Raw genomic sequence first — 13,347 nt, 5'->3', positions numbered from 1 at the left:
ATTTACAGCGTTGACCCTTCTTCTTCATAATTTCTGCAGTTCGATCTGGAATGCTGGATATCAGCTTCTGGGCCAAATCCTGACTGACGGTGATCCATTCTTGCCTTTTTAGTGCTTGGAGTTGATCACAATTTGTGGGCCTCTGCTTGTCCACCCGCTTTTTGAGAACTAACCACTAGTTCTCAATGGGATTAAGATCTGGGGAGTTTCCTAGCCATGGGTCCAAACTTTCAATAGTATGATCTCCGAGCCACTTCATTATAACTTTTGCCTTGTGACATGGTGCTCCATCATGCTGGTAAATACACAGATCTTCACCAAATTGCATCTGAATTGTTGGGAGAAGTTGTTCTTGGAAGACGTTTTGATACCATTCTTTATTTACGGCAGTGTTTTTGGGCAGAATTGTGAGTGGGCCCACTCCACTGTTGGCATGACACAGGACTCATGGCAGCGTTCACCTTTTCCTTCTTCAGATAATCAATTTTCCAGATGTCGCAAACAGTCGAATGGAAGAGCAAGGTATGGTGTCTTTGTCACAATATATAGTAGATTTAAAGGGTTTGGCCGAAAATTGTCACTTTGGTACAACTTTAGGAGAAATGTCAAGAGAATAGCTAATCTGTGGGTTGGCTGATGGGAAGTGTAAGGCCAGTTGCTAAAAGTTGCATATAAAGAAGTATTAACAGGGGACAAGATATTGGATATTTGCAAAAATTACAAGTGCACTGTTGCCAGCATGAAACAGTTTACCAGTAAAGTTATTTATTACTGGGTGCTTGGTTGCCAGGCGAAGAATGAAGGAGAAGTGCTTCCATTGTTTGGACATTCACCATAGACATAATACGCATCATTTCATGGATTTTTAAGTGTAAGAAGTGTGGAAAAGTGGGACATTTGGCTAGGGATCGTCGATGCATGCCAGTTGGTGAATGAGCTGCATTATTTCCAAATCTTCGTAGACAGTGTTCAGATGGTGCGAGAATGAAGGCAGATCAACTTCATTGCCTAGGCCTGCCAGACTCTCTGAAGGAGTGGTCAGAGGACATGATGGATTTCCATGAGATAAATAACATATCCATGATTGGTATGGATGGTACACCAAGGGCTAATTATCGATTGAATGCTTTTCCCGGGACTGGAGGAAACGCGAATATGAGGAGCTTAGTTACTTTAAAGGGTACTCCCAGTATGCTTCTTCTGAAGAAGCAGCACACTACTGAATGCACTGAAAAGGGACATAAAGGACAGTTGGCTCTGGTGCTGAATTGTTTGTGATGGACAATGAGTATGTAAAATCCTATGATGTTCTGTTGAAAGTTAATGGTGTAAGAATCGATGCAAATTGACACAGGTGCTGCCATCTCTGTAATTTTGGAGAAATTGTACTATTCTAAGCTTATCAGGATTATGTTGTGTCCAAAGGATGCTGTTTTAAAAATGTGTACATCTATCTAATACATTTGGGTAAGCTACTTGTAGAAAATGAGAGGAAGCCTACTAGTTGTAAAAGGGGCTGGGGGTGCTTTAATGGGCCGAAACTGGATTCCTTATCGAAGGCTAAAAACTTGTGGTATATTTCAGATAACTGATCAAATGGAGCCAATGCAGCAAAATATGGTTATGTTTTTGATGGACAAATGGGGTATGTAAAAGGCATCCATGCCAAAATGTATCTGAAAATGCTAATCCAAAATTTGTAAGGCAAGGCCTATGCCCTATGCAATTAGAGATGCAGTGGATAAAGAGTTGAAACTTGTAGTACAACAAGGAGTATTGACCACAGTATCGTATGCAGAATGGGCAGCTTCAACTTTTGTACACAACTTTATGTATTCAAAAGTCAGATGGGAGTATACATATTTGTGGGAACTACAGTATAAGGTCACCATTAACTTGTAGCTAGATGTAGATTCCTACACCTATTCCCTGCACTCAAGATTTATTTGCAAGAATTGCTAATAGTAAACAGTTCAGTAAAATTGATTTAGCAAAAGCATATCAGCAAGTATAACTGGGTAAGGAAAGCAAGGCATATTTAAATATTGACACACAGAATGGACTATTCCAGGTAAACAAATTACCCTGTGGAGTAGCCAGCGCCCCTGCCATTTTCCAGCACAGATGGATACAGTTATACAAGGTTTAAACGAGGAATACACTTTTTGGATGACATTTTGGTTGCCGGGCATGACCAGGAGGAGCACTTGAAGAATCCGGAAGTTGTGCTGAACTGGCTAAAGCAATATAGGTTTAAGGTTTATTCAGAAAAGTGCTTCATGTGAAGTATTTAGGGCACATTATTGATAGTGAAGGAATAAGCCCTATGAAAGAAAAAAACTGAGGCAACTGAGAGTGCCCCCATAATATATCAGAACTGAGATCAATCCTACGTAGCTCTAGTAAATTATTATGGAAAATGTATTTCCAGTCTTTCTACACTTATTAAATCTATAACAGAGTTACTGCAGATGGAACAAAAATGGGTGCAGTTAGCTTTTGTGAAAACCAAAGAGCAACTTTGTTCAGAGACATTACTTGCTCATTTTGATCTGAGCTTGCCCATGTCCTTAGTCTGAAATGTTTCAACCCAATGGTGTAGGAGTTTTTGTTGCAAACAAGTACAAATATAGCACAGAGAGGCTTATTGCATATGCTTCTTGGACACTCAGTAAGGCCAAGCTAAACTATTCACAGATCATAAAGGAGGCATCTGATACTGTTTTTGGGCTGTTAAAATTTCATGAATATCTATATGGCAGAAAATTTGAGTTAGTCACTTGTCACAAGCCCCTAGTCAAAAAGTCCAAAAACAGCAATTCGCACTTTAGTTGCTGCAACGCTACAAAGATGGGATTCAATTTAAAAATTCTGCCGAGCACGGGAATGCAGATCAATTAAGACTGCTGTTAGAAGAGAGTGATCCAAATTCAAGCTTAGAATACAAAGTGTCTTTCTTGGACGCTCTTCCAGTTTCAGCAGCAGATACTGCCCAAGCAACAGCTAGAGATTCAGTGTTGAAGAAGGTGAAATTCTATACAGTGAGTGACTGGTGAGAGCATCTAAGTGAGAATGAAGTAAAGCTTTATTTTCAGAGGAGAACAGAACTCACAGTAGAGAACAATTGTGAGCACTGGGGGTTGAGAGTGTTAATTCCAACATCATTACATAGTACCATACTGGACAGGTTAGATGGGGAACACTCAGGAATAGTAAAATGAAAGAGACAGCCTGGAGTCATTTTTATTGGCCAAGATTTGAATAGGCAGATAGAGAAGAGGGAGGCTGTGTGCAGATCCTGTCCAGAAAATGGGAGTTTGCCAGAAAAAGCACCTGTACATTCTTGGAGTTGGTCTGAAAGACCCCTGCAGAGGCTTCACTTGGATTTTTGTGGAAAAAAGGACAGATGTTTATAGTGTAAGTGGATGCCTGTTCTTGGTGGTTCAAGTTTGAAAAGATGAATGAGGGTTTGAGAAACTATTTACTGTCTATGGTCTTGTACAGGAGCTAGTATCAGACATAAAAATTCAAGGATTTGCTGAGTTTCTTAGACTGAATGCAGTAAGGCACAAGATTTCAGCACCATATTGTCCACAAAGCAATGGAGCTGCAGAACATATGATGCAAACATTCAAATTAGAGTTGGAAAGACAAACAGGGCGCCAGAGATCATTTGAGCAAAATATAGCTAAATTCTTATTTGCTTATCATAAAATATCTCATGCCACAACAGAAAAGGCCTCTGTGGAGCAGTTTCTGAATAGATAGGTACAGACACCATGGTCAGTAATGAAGCAAATGTTTTACAAATTAATGAGAGAGAAACAAGAGGATACTGAAAACAAACAGATAACTAGAGAATTTATGCCCCAACAGAGTGTGTTAGCTAAAATGTACCGGGGTGGACAAGTGGCTCAACTGGGGTGCCAGATAAAATTATAAAAAAAATTGGGCAATGTCCTGTACCTCGTACGGGTTAAAGGCAAGGTACTGAAATTGCATGTAAAGCAATTGTTAGTTACAGGGGTGGAAACTGAACTGGATGGTAAAGCATAAAATGGTGTAATGGAATGGGGGACATCCATACCCATTACTGCCGAAGTTCCCAAGACAGGCTGTAATCTCGAGCAAAATCTTATACCTCCGGCAGAAGTTTCTGAAGAGAGTCTTGGGGTTCTCCCGCAATGGATAAGAAAGCCCCCTGAGAGGCTGATGTTAAAAGTGTCATTTTGATAAGTGGGTGTGGAGGGGGGCGTAGGACAGGATTTCTTTATTGTTTTGTCTGTTTTTTGGCAATTAAAGGGTTGTATACCACGAAATGGTATAGAGTCCAGGGGATCACAAACTCATTTCTGGGGAATCTCTGTGGCTGCAGAGTCACAATCAGTGATAATAATTGATCTCATTTAATTAGCAGTTTTCTTTCCTCTCCTCTTATTTTACATTCAGAAAAGCACCAGTATGATTTTTACATTTAGAAAATATTTAGAAGTATTTCTGTTTTCTCAATAAATTTAAATACTTAATTATTTTTTCCTATTATTTTGACCTTTTTCTGTGTAGTTTCTTCTTTCATTGTATCCTAATAATGACAACTAAAAAGAAGAAGAGAAGACACCTGGGAAAACAACACTGAATGATGAAAGGCTGCAACTACTTTAACATCAGACCCACTAATTAGTAAATAATGGATTAAATAACCAGAAAACCTGAAAAAGAACAATGCAAATCAAGATAAACAATATTGTTAAAAAGTAAAAATACATTTCCCATATAATTGATTAGTACATTTTATTAAGAATTTACTAGACTTGGTTTAGTCATTTTTACATTGACTGCAAAACACAGAAACTGGGTAAAAACAGATGACTTCATTAGGCTAGCAGTCCAATCAAAAACAGACATTGGTTGGATCAAAAACCTGCAGCCACAGTGGCTCCCCAGGACCGAGATTAAGAACCACTCGTACAGAGGATATTCATATAATGCAATACATTTATCCGATGTTACTTTGATTGCAGCAGACTGTTCTTTTATATTGAGACTCATGTTTGAAATAAAGTAGTTGTCAATTGGATTTGTCTCCAGGCTTTCATTAATTTCTATTGTGAGTGCGTCCCTGCATCGACTTACTTACTTGAGACACAACGGGAAAGGCCCAAGCAGCATATGCAGTTCTCTGTAACTCTGTAATCATCAAAACATATTCAGAAAATGAGTGGATAGATGTTCACTTATCTCCTCTAAATGACAGATGACAGGTGCGAAAAAAAAACAATACAGTAAATATATTATGTTTTAACATAAAAGGGGCAGCAATTAGCTACACAGTTCCAGAGATATACCGTAGGGACAAATCTTGGTCTGAGCCCTGTATGTGTGGGTTATGAGTGTTAAACAGGCTTCCTCCAGGTACTTTGTTTTCCACGTATCACAATATAAAGATGTGTGTTAGGTTTACTGTATAATGCTTTTGGCTTTGTCCGTTTGTGTATGATACAGTTGTAGTTGCTCTCTGTGGCCCAGTCACTTGCTTCTGATTTTGCCTAAGGCTGAAGCAGAAGTACCGTTTGTTATAAATAAGTCTGAAGTTGTTGTTCATGCATAATTCATGCCTTAGATTATCAAATGCTTTGCATAAACGACTTAAATGCTGAGCATAAATAGTTTGTTTAGTGTTCATTGTTAAGCTCGATTAAAGGCAATGCATACTCACTAAAGAAACATAATGAAATCCTAGAATGAAACAATATTGACCCACTGAGATAAAACTGTCTAAAACAATGAATAATTACACAATCTGATTGTACTGAGTTTTGATGAATATAAAAACACAGAGAGACATAGAATTAAGTGGATAAGCTAACTCACAACTGCAACATGCCTCTGGTAAAATAGCCCAGCAGTGGTATTAAAAATAAATAAATAAATGGCTCATAAGACGATAACCATCCAAAAAAAAAAGCGGATGACATACACCAAGAGTAGAACGAACAGCTGGCCAACTGAACAGTACTGCGTGCAGCACGCTGGTGTCTGCTGGTATTGCTTTATTTCACATTGACTCTCATGTATAAACATGTTAGTTTTGTTTTTGTTTTTTCATGTTATTATGCAGTTCCTGTGAAGTGAAAAAGACAGGATTTATATACCTCAGGACATCTGCATGTTTGCTAATGTACCACTCAAGTATGACATGATCTCGTTATAAAAGGAAAAACTCCTTTACTGTTTAATATTTAGAGAGGCAGCTCTCAAGAGTAACTCTCAAAACCATTTCTGGGCACACAGACATAATGTAGGTAGTACTTAGGAAGGGGTGTGCAGTGCTAGACTGTCACAGATCAGACACATACTGTTTTTAGTGACTATGCATTACAACATACCATAGTGCACAGAGAAGTGTTTAAACGAAAAACACCCAGAGGCTCTGAGTAGTAATTTTTCCATCTATACTTTATTGTGTCTCCCTGTCTCTCCCACCCACTATCTACTCTTAAATAAACCAGACAATCTTAAACTAAATTGATTCTTGAAGTGAACTGCACTGTACAATTCATCTTGTAAGGTAACTGGCAAAACAATGAAAACATTTGAGTAAATGAGTACAAAAAGCAGTTACTCCGACATAGTTTGAATCACTGAGATAAAATTAAGCAATTAACGTCCCCTCATTATAGGTAGGGGTATCTGATCTGATTTGAGTAAAGATAATGGCACACAATAGAATCTCTCATCACAGAGCATGTTAAACTTAATGACTGCAGTTGCTTAATCTCATCGCATTGTGGTTTATACAACTAAGAGTTGGAGGGGATGACAGATTACACAACTACCAAAGAACTTTTTAGCACAGCTTCAAATTTCCACAGCATCACAAATTCACAGCCAATTAACATGCTGCCTGGATGAATACTTCATAGGTATATCAAGTTCAGCTGCATTCACTGCATTTTCTTTCTTATTTTTCCATTCTGTTGTAGTATGACATACACAGACAGATACACATATCAGACAGATAAGCCTCTCTTCTACTTGTGCAGTCCAAAGCACACATTTTCCTTCTTTGTTTTCAACTTCTAGAGTGAAGTACAGCAACAGTAAAATTTTTTTAAAAAATCAGGGATCAGAAGATGAAAACATTAATAAACCAATGAAAGGTCAGAAACAGTAAGCCTAAACTATATACCAAAATCCTAATCATTACATAAACCATGGTAAAGAGATGTTTCTGAACTGTTGTTTTCATTAATCCTGAAGTAAATGTATCTACACACATTCTGAGAATTATACCTAGTCTTGGTTCACTTGGAAATGCACAATGCTGATCTTTACACTGTGGCAATTATGACATCACACACCACATACTCCCTGTTTTCATGCGTTAGAAACCAAGGTGGCAACCACAAACAAAAGTTCATAGGATGGCAGCATCCTTGTAAAAAAGAATCCCAGAGTGTAACATTAGAAATATAACAAATTATTTTAGTTATTTTTAAAGGTCAAAACCTAAAAGTAAAAAATAATAACAGAAATAAATTTTGCAAAGCACTAACCACTAATTACACTGCGAACATGTCATTGAATGCAAAATTAAACATGAATAAAATAAAACCTCTGTTCAATTAACAACTGCATTATTCATGTTGTACTTCCAGGTGGTCACTCATTGTACGTCACCTCTGGTACACACACGGGTCCTCTCCTATGATTTAAGACTGGATTGATTTTGTCTGGTAAGATGTAGACCAGAGTTTCTGGGGATATCAAATTACAAAATTTGCGGTAATAGGAGCATGCTGCAACCTGTCAGTGCTGCAGTGGGATGGGGACTTAAGATGCAGGGCTGTATGGTATGTCTTACTGATTTATTCATTGTAATTAAATCTTTAAAAGCAACAGAATGTATATCACATATAAATTCATTATGTTGGCTACCATGGCTCGGAGACTTTGACAAAAAGCTGATTAACAGAGTTATGTTTTGTAGCAATAATGAAAATAGTTTATTAAGATGTTGTTTTCATGAGGAGCACTGTTAAAGATGATGATGTTATGGACGATGAAGAGAAAGCCCTTATCAAAAATGGCCCCAGCATCCTGCTCTGCAAAGTTCTTGTTGCTGGCGATTGTGAGTAGAGGAAAAAAAGTCATCTGGACACCAGAAGATGCCCTCTCCTTTCCTGAGCACATTTTTATGGCATGGTTTACTCCACCGATTCCATCAGATGTCAAACCAAACCATATACTACACCGTATACCATATTAAACCGTATACTACAGCCATTCCAGTTACCAGATCTTAGCTCAACTTAGCACTGGTGTGAGATTCTTGAGAGGCACCTGTGCCAGCATTTCCCACCACCATCAAAAAGCACCATGTGATTATAGGCACCGTTTTAAAATGAACTGCAAGGCACATTGAAGCTTCCCCAGAGGCAAGTGTTGGCTCAGTACCCTACTAAGACCATTTTTTTTCCTTACTATAGTAACTTATCTGTACATCTAAGGAGCCATGTTGTAGGCATTGTGGCCTAACAAGTAAGGCATTGAGCTGTAAACCACAATTTTAATAATAATAATACATTTTATTTATATAGAGCCTTTCCCATGCTCAAGGCACTTACAGAATATAAGAAAGAATGGCAGGGTATACAGTATATAGCATTGTACAAACCAAATAAATAAATAAAGAAGATTAAGACAGTAAATTCAGAGAAAGCCGAACAGACAACATAATTGATGGTCTAGTACACAGACATATACTGTAGGTTATATGAGCATCTTGACATAGAGGTAAGTTTGCTGGCTGAATCTTAGCCATGAACTCTGCATGACCCTACACAATTCACCTAAACTCATTGTGCAAAAAATACATGGAAACAAAACATAATAATGATAACATTAATAGTTTGTATAGATAGATAGATAGATAGATAGATAGATAGATAGATAGATAGATAGATAGATAGATAGATAGAGAGCCCCTTTCTCAAACCCAGGGATGTTCTACACAATATTTAAAGCCATAAGAAACTAGAAACAAATAACCGTAATACAACTAAACAAGCAAGTAGAAGAAATAATAAAAAAAAAAAAACAATATAGTCATTTCTACAAGTGTTAAAAATCTAAGAATGAAATAAAAAATTAAGTTGTGCAAATGTTAAGGTGAGGATTTCCAGATGTGAGGAGCCATGACACTAAATCACCAGTCACCCGAGAAAGAAAGTTTGGTATGTGGAATCCCTCAGGGCCCACAACCAGAGAGCCCAAGGTCATCTGGATGATAATACTGATTAATTAGTTGAACAAAATATGATGGAGCTAGACAATATAAAAACTTGTAAGTAACGAGTGAAAGTTTTTTATTGACATGTAAGGAAACAGGTAGTCAGTGTAAATGTAAAGGACAGGAGCGATGTGTATTGTACATATTTAGAACATTGTGGCAGACGACTCTCAGATGTCAGGAAGCCGGGCAAAACAGGCCGGCTGGTGCAGTATCATCATGAGGCCTACTCAGAAGATTTAAACTTTAAAATTGCAGTAAATAGTACAGAGCATCCAAATCCAAATCATGCAGGTAAATCTGTACAGCAGGAAAACCTGCAAGATTCGGGAAAGTTTCCAAAAAGAAGGTAATACAAAGTAAGGGCTTGCAGCAGATAGTCAGTTCACAAATGGGAACAGAGTAAAGGGCCTTTTTTTTTGTCAGTGGGAAATGGAAGCCAGATACACACAGCATATTCTCACTGAACTGAACTCCATTAAGTAATCCATCTAATGTACAACTGACACATTAACTCTTTGGTCTACCATTGTTATCTCAGAACTTGAGGAACCTGAGTTCAAACTCTGGCTCAGTAATTGTCTATATGGAGTTTCCATTGGTCTATGTAAGCATTTTTTGCCTTAATAATTTAGTTTCCTTTCCAGACCTCAAAGACATGTAGGTTAAACTTAATGGTGACTCTAAGCAGGCCAAGTATGCCTTCAAAAAGCAGGCCTCATCTCTGGCTGATTCCTATTTTATGCTTATTGCTGCAGGAACATGACCAAGAACTGGAGAACGCAGGTTCAGAACAAGGTTGAACAACTGTGCTAAAGCTCAGAACTAGTAAAGCACAGATTCTTAACAGGAGTGCTGTACAGAAAATAAAAGTTTATTGAATGATCTGATCACATAAACAAAAGTTACATTTGCACAACACAAATGCCAGCAGGACTCACGGCATCCGTTACTTGTGGATCTACTCAGTGTAAAGAGAAAAACTGTAATTGCCGTTTCTCCATCCATTTTCCTTATCCATTTTTTATTACTTGCCGGAGGTTATCATAACATCATAAAGCACAAAATGGAAATCAATCCTAAAAGGCACCACAGTCCACTGCAAAAAAAGTTACTCTTAAATGAAGTCACTCTTATAAAAGGCAGTTTTTAACTATCAATTAAAACTATAATTTGTATCTTTGGGATGTGGAAGACAAGCACAGTACCAAAAGAAAACCTGAGTGAATAAAGGGAAAAATGGAAACACCACACTGACAGTGGCTCAACTGGCAGCAGAATCAAGATCACTAGAACTGTGAGGCAGCATCAAAACATCACTGTATCATATGTAACCTTCCAACCCCAAATGATGTCCAACATTTAAATTCTGCTGACTGTTAACAGGCGTTAAGAGGTCAGCCACCAGGTAACTTTTACACTTGACTGGGATTTGGCTAAATTCACTCTTTTGCTTCCTAAAAATCACTGTATCTGTAAAATTTCATAAACATTCCTGGGGTTTATCAATAAAACTTTAGAATTGTGAGGCATAATATTTTTCTAGGATGGCTCGATATTTAGCACCACAGCTTCAGCACTCCAGAGTCTTGGTTCTTGCCTGATCACTGTTTATATGGAATTTTCACATTCTCCCCATGCTCTTGTGGATTTACTCCAAATACTCCAAAGCCCAGAAACTTATGACTTAGCGTCATTGATGGCATTGGGACAATGTGTCCTACCTACAATGGACAGGCATGCCATCTGGGTACTGGTTTCTGCCTTGCAGCAGTTCTAGCAGATAAGGGACAGATGGAAAATATTTCTTTTCACAGCCTCCAATATTGAAACTTTTTTTTCTATTAGATATGCTTCAGTCTGTGTGTAATGGAAAACAAAATCGTTGTATGCGAGAGGTAAGCCAACATTATTTGTCAATTTTTATGTATCTAGAAAATGATTCAAGTCATGTTCATTGGTACCAAAGGAACATGTACTTTTAATTAAATTCAGGGAACAAGAAATATTTTTATTATACAGAAAACAGACTTTCCATAAAAAATATTGTCATTTTCCAGACGATAAAGCAACAATTGCTGTGTTCTCATCCCCAGCACCTAAATCGAATTCTGTGATGGTTATGTTGTCAGGCAGCCGCCAGCTCCTTTGAATGCAGCCTGCCAGATTTCTTTTTGTCCTTATTCTTTTGTACCATGGTCTGAGTCATCTCTCTCAACCTTTAAAGAACAGTTACGGCATATATCAGCTAAAGTTAGCCTAGCCTTGAAGAGAGTGCCAATCTGATTACATCAGGGAAGTTTATTTTGAAAATTTCATTAACTTCTTTGTTCCTAAAAGTTTTATATTTGCTCATGAAAATCACACAACTACAGTTTTGTATTCATAATTAAAACAAGATTAAATTAATTATTACCTCTAAATGCTTTTTAAGACACTGGGCTCAAGATATGATTCAAACCTTAATGGGGTACCAGCCCATCATAAGCTAGACCCACACACATGCTCGTTATTGTAAAAATAAAAGCTTCCTGTCTGCAAAGGGGATCATAGTCATAATGGAACTGGAGTTGTCCTTGCTATACCATAAATATGTCAAAATGAGTAAATCTGGCAAGAACAAAATCAGAATAATTGCCCTTCTCAGAATATAAATCTATTCAGCACATGTGCCAGGTATAGCTTAAAATCATCATGAAAGGTGGCATAATGGATTGTGCTGTTGGCTCCAGTGACTCACACTTAATTCTTTGTCACTGCTTCTGACACATTTCTATGGTCTTTCTAAGTCACAGTGATATTTCACATGTTATTTCACCTTCCTTTCGCAGGGATAAGGAGGTTGCACGGAGATAATTCTGTGTGACACAATGCAAACCTCCTCTAAAAATGTTGGCAAATTAACATCCTTTGTGACACTCATATTAGATATTGTATTAAAGCATATTTCAGCACAATTGAAGTGTCAGCCCACAAACTAACATTGTTTATGACTCAATTTGGCAGCCTTGCATCCGATTTAACTGTAAATTATGATCATGTAGTGTTGATGGAAGGTTTTAATATCCATGTAAATGTGGAAACTAATACTTTCAGAAAATGTTACTTACTTATCAATTAGCACAATAGGGTTTGCCAGATTGTCAGTGGCCCAACTCATTGTCATAATCACACATTATACCTATTTATTACTTACTGAGGTCAGAATCAAAATTGATACAGTAATCCACTAAATTATCTCTGATCATATCTTAATTATATTTAATTTGTTTTTGCCCGTACCTATACAATTGTAGATTAAAATAAGTACAGTGCGACATGTAGGTTGTAACACTGCATCAGAGTTTATTGATATTTAAAGAAACTCAAAAACAATTAAGGAAAACTATCTAGAACATCTGACATCTAATGATAATGTGATTTTGAAAGGTACCTTGGATACAATAGCTTCACTTAAAAAAGTAATTATAATACATGGACCCTCGCACTGTTTAAAATGAGAATACTTGCACTCTTAAATTAGAGTACCAAAAACTGGGCTTAGGTGGAGAGCAACAAAGCTACAGGTCTTCAGAGGCGGCCTTTCGGGGTGGCGACTAGGGCAATGCCCCAGGCTCCGCGCCTGAGGGGGGCCCCGCGATAGGAGATTCTTTTGTCACTGCCAGCTTATCATACAAATATGCGGGGCCTCTGCAAGACAAGACATTCAAATCCGTTATTGACTGAAATACGGTACGTAGTGGATTTCTTCGGAAACCACTCATAAACGGGAACTTGTTACTTTAGAAGCCTTTCCCGGCATCTATACCAATAACCAAGAAAGCTCTTAGCACGACATTTTTGGTTTCAAAATACCGTAATAATTATGCCCTTCAGTTTCAGATTTACACTAGGTCAGCAAAGAAGGTGACGCTAATACCATGCAGGTGTCATTGCATTCAGAATTATGTTGACAATTCCTGTGACCGTTGCGAACGTGGAAAGAAGCTTTTCAAAGTTGAAACTTATCAAAAATTATCTGCGATCAACAATGTCGCAAAACAGACTGTGCAGTT

Source organism: Polypterus senegalus, chromosome 7 (genome assembly GCF_016835505.1).
Source record: "Polypterus senegalus isolate Bchr_013 chromosome 7, ASM1683550v1, whole genome shotgun sequence".
NCBI lineage: Eukaryota > Metazoa > Chordata > Cladistia > Polypteriformes > Polypteridae > Polypterus > Polypterus senegalus.
Note: the sequence above shows the minus strand (reverse complement) of the source record.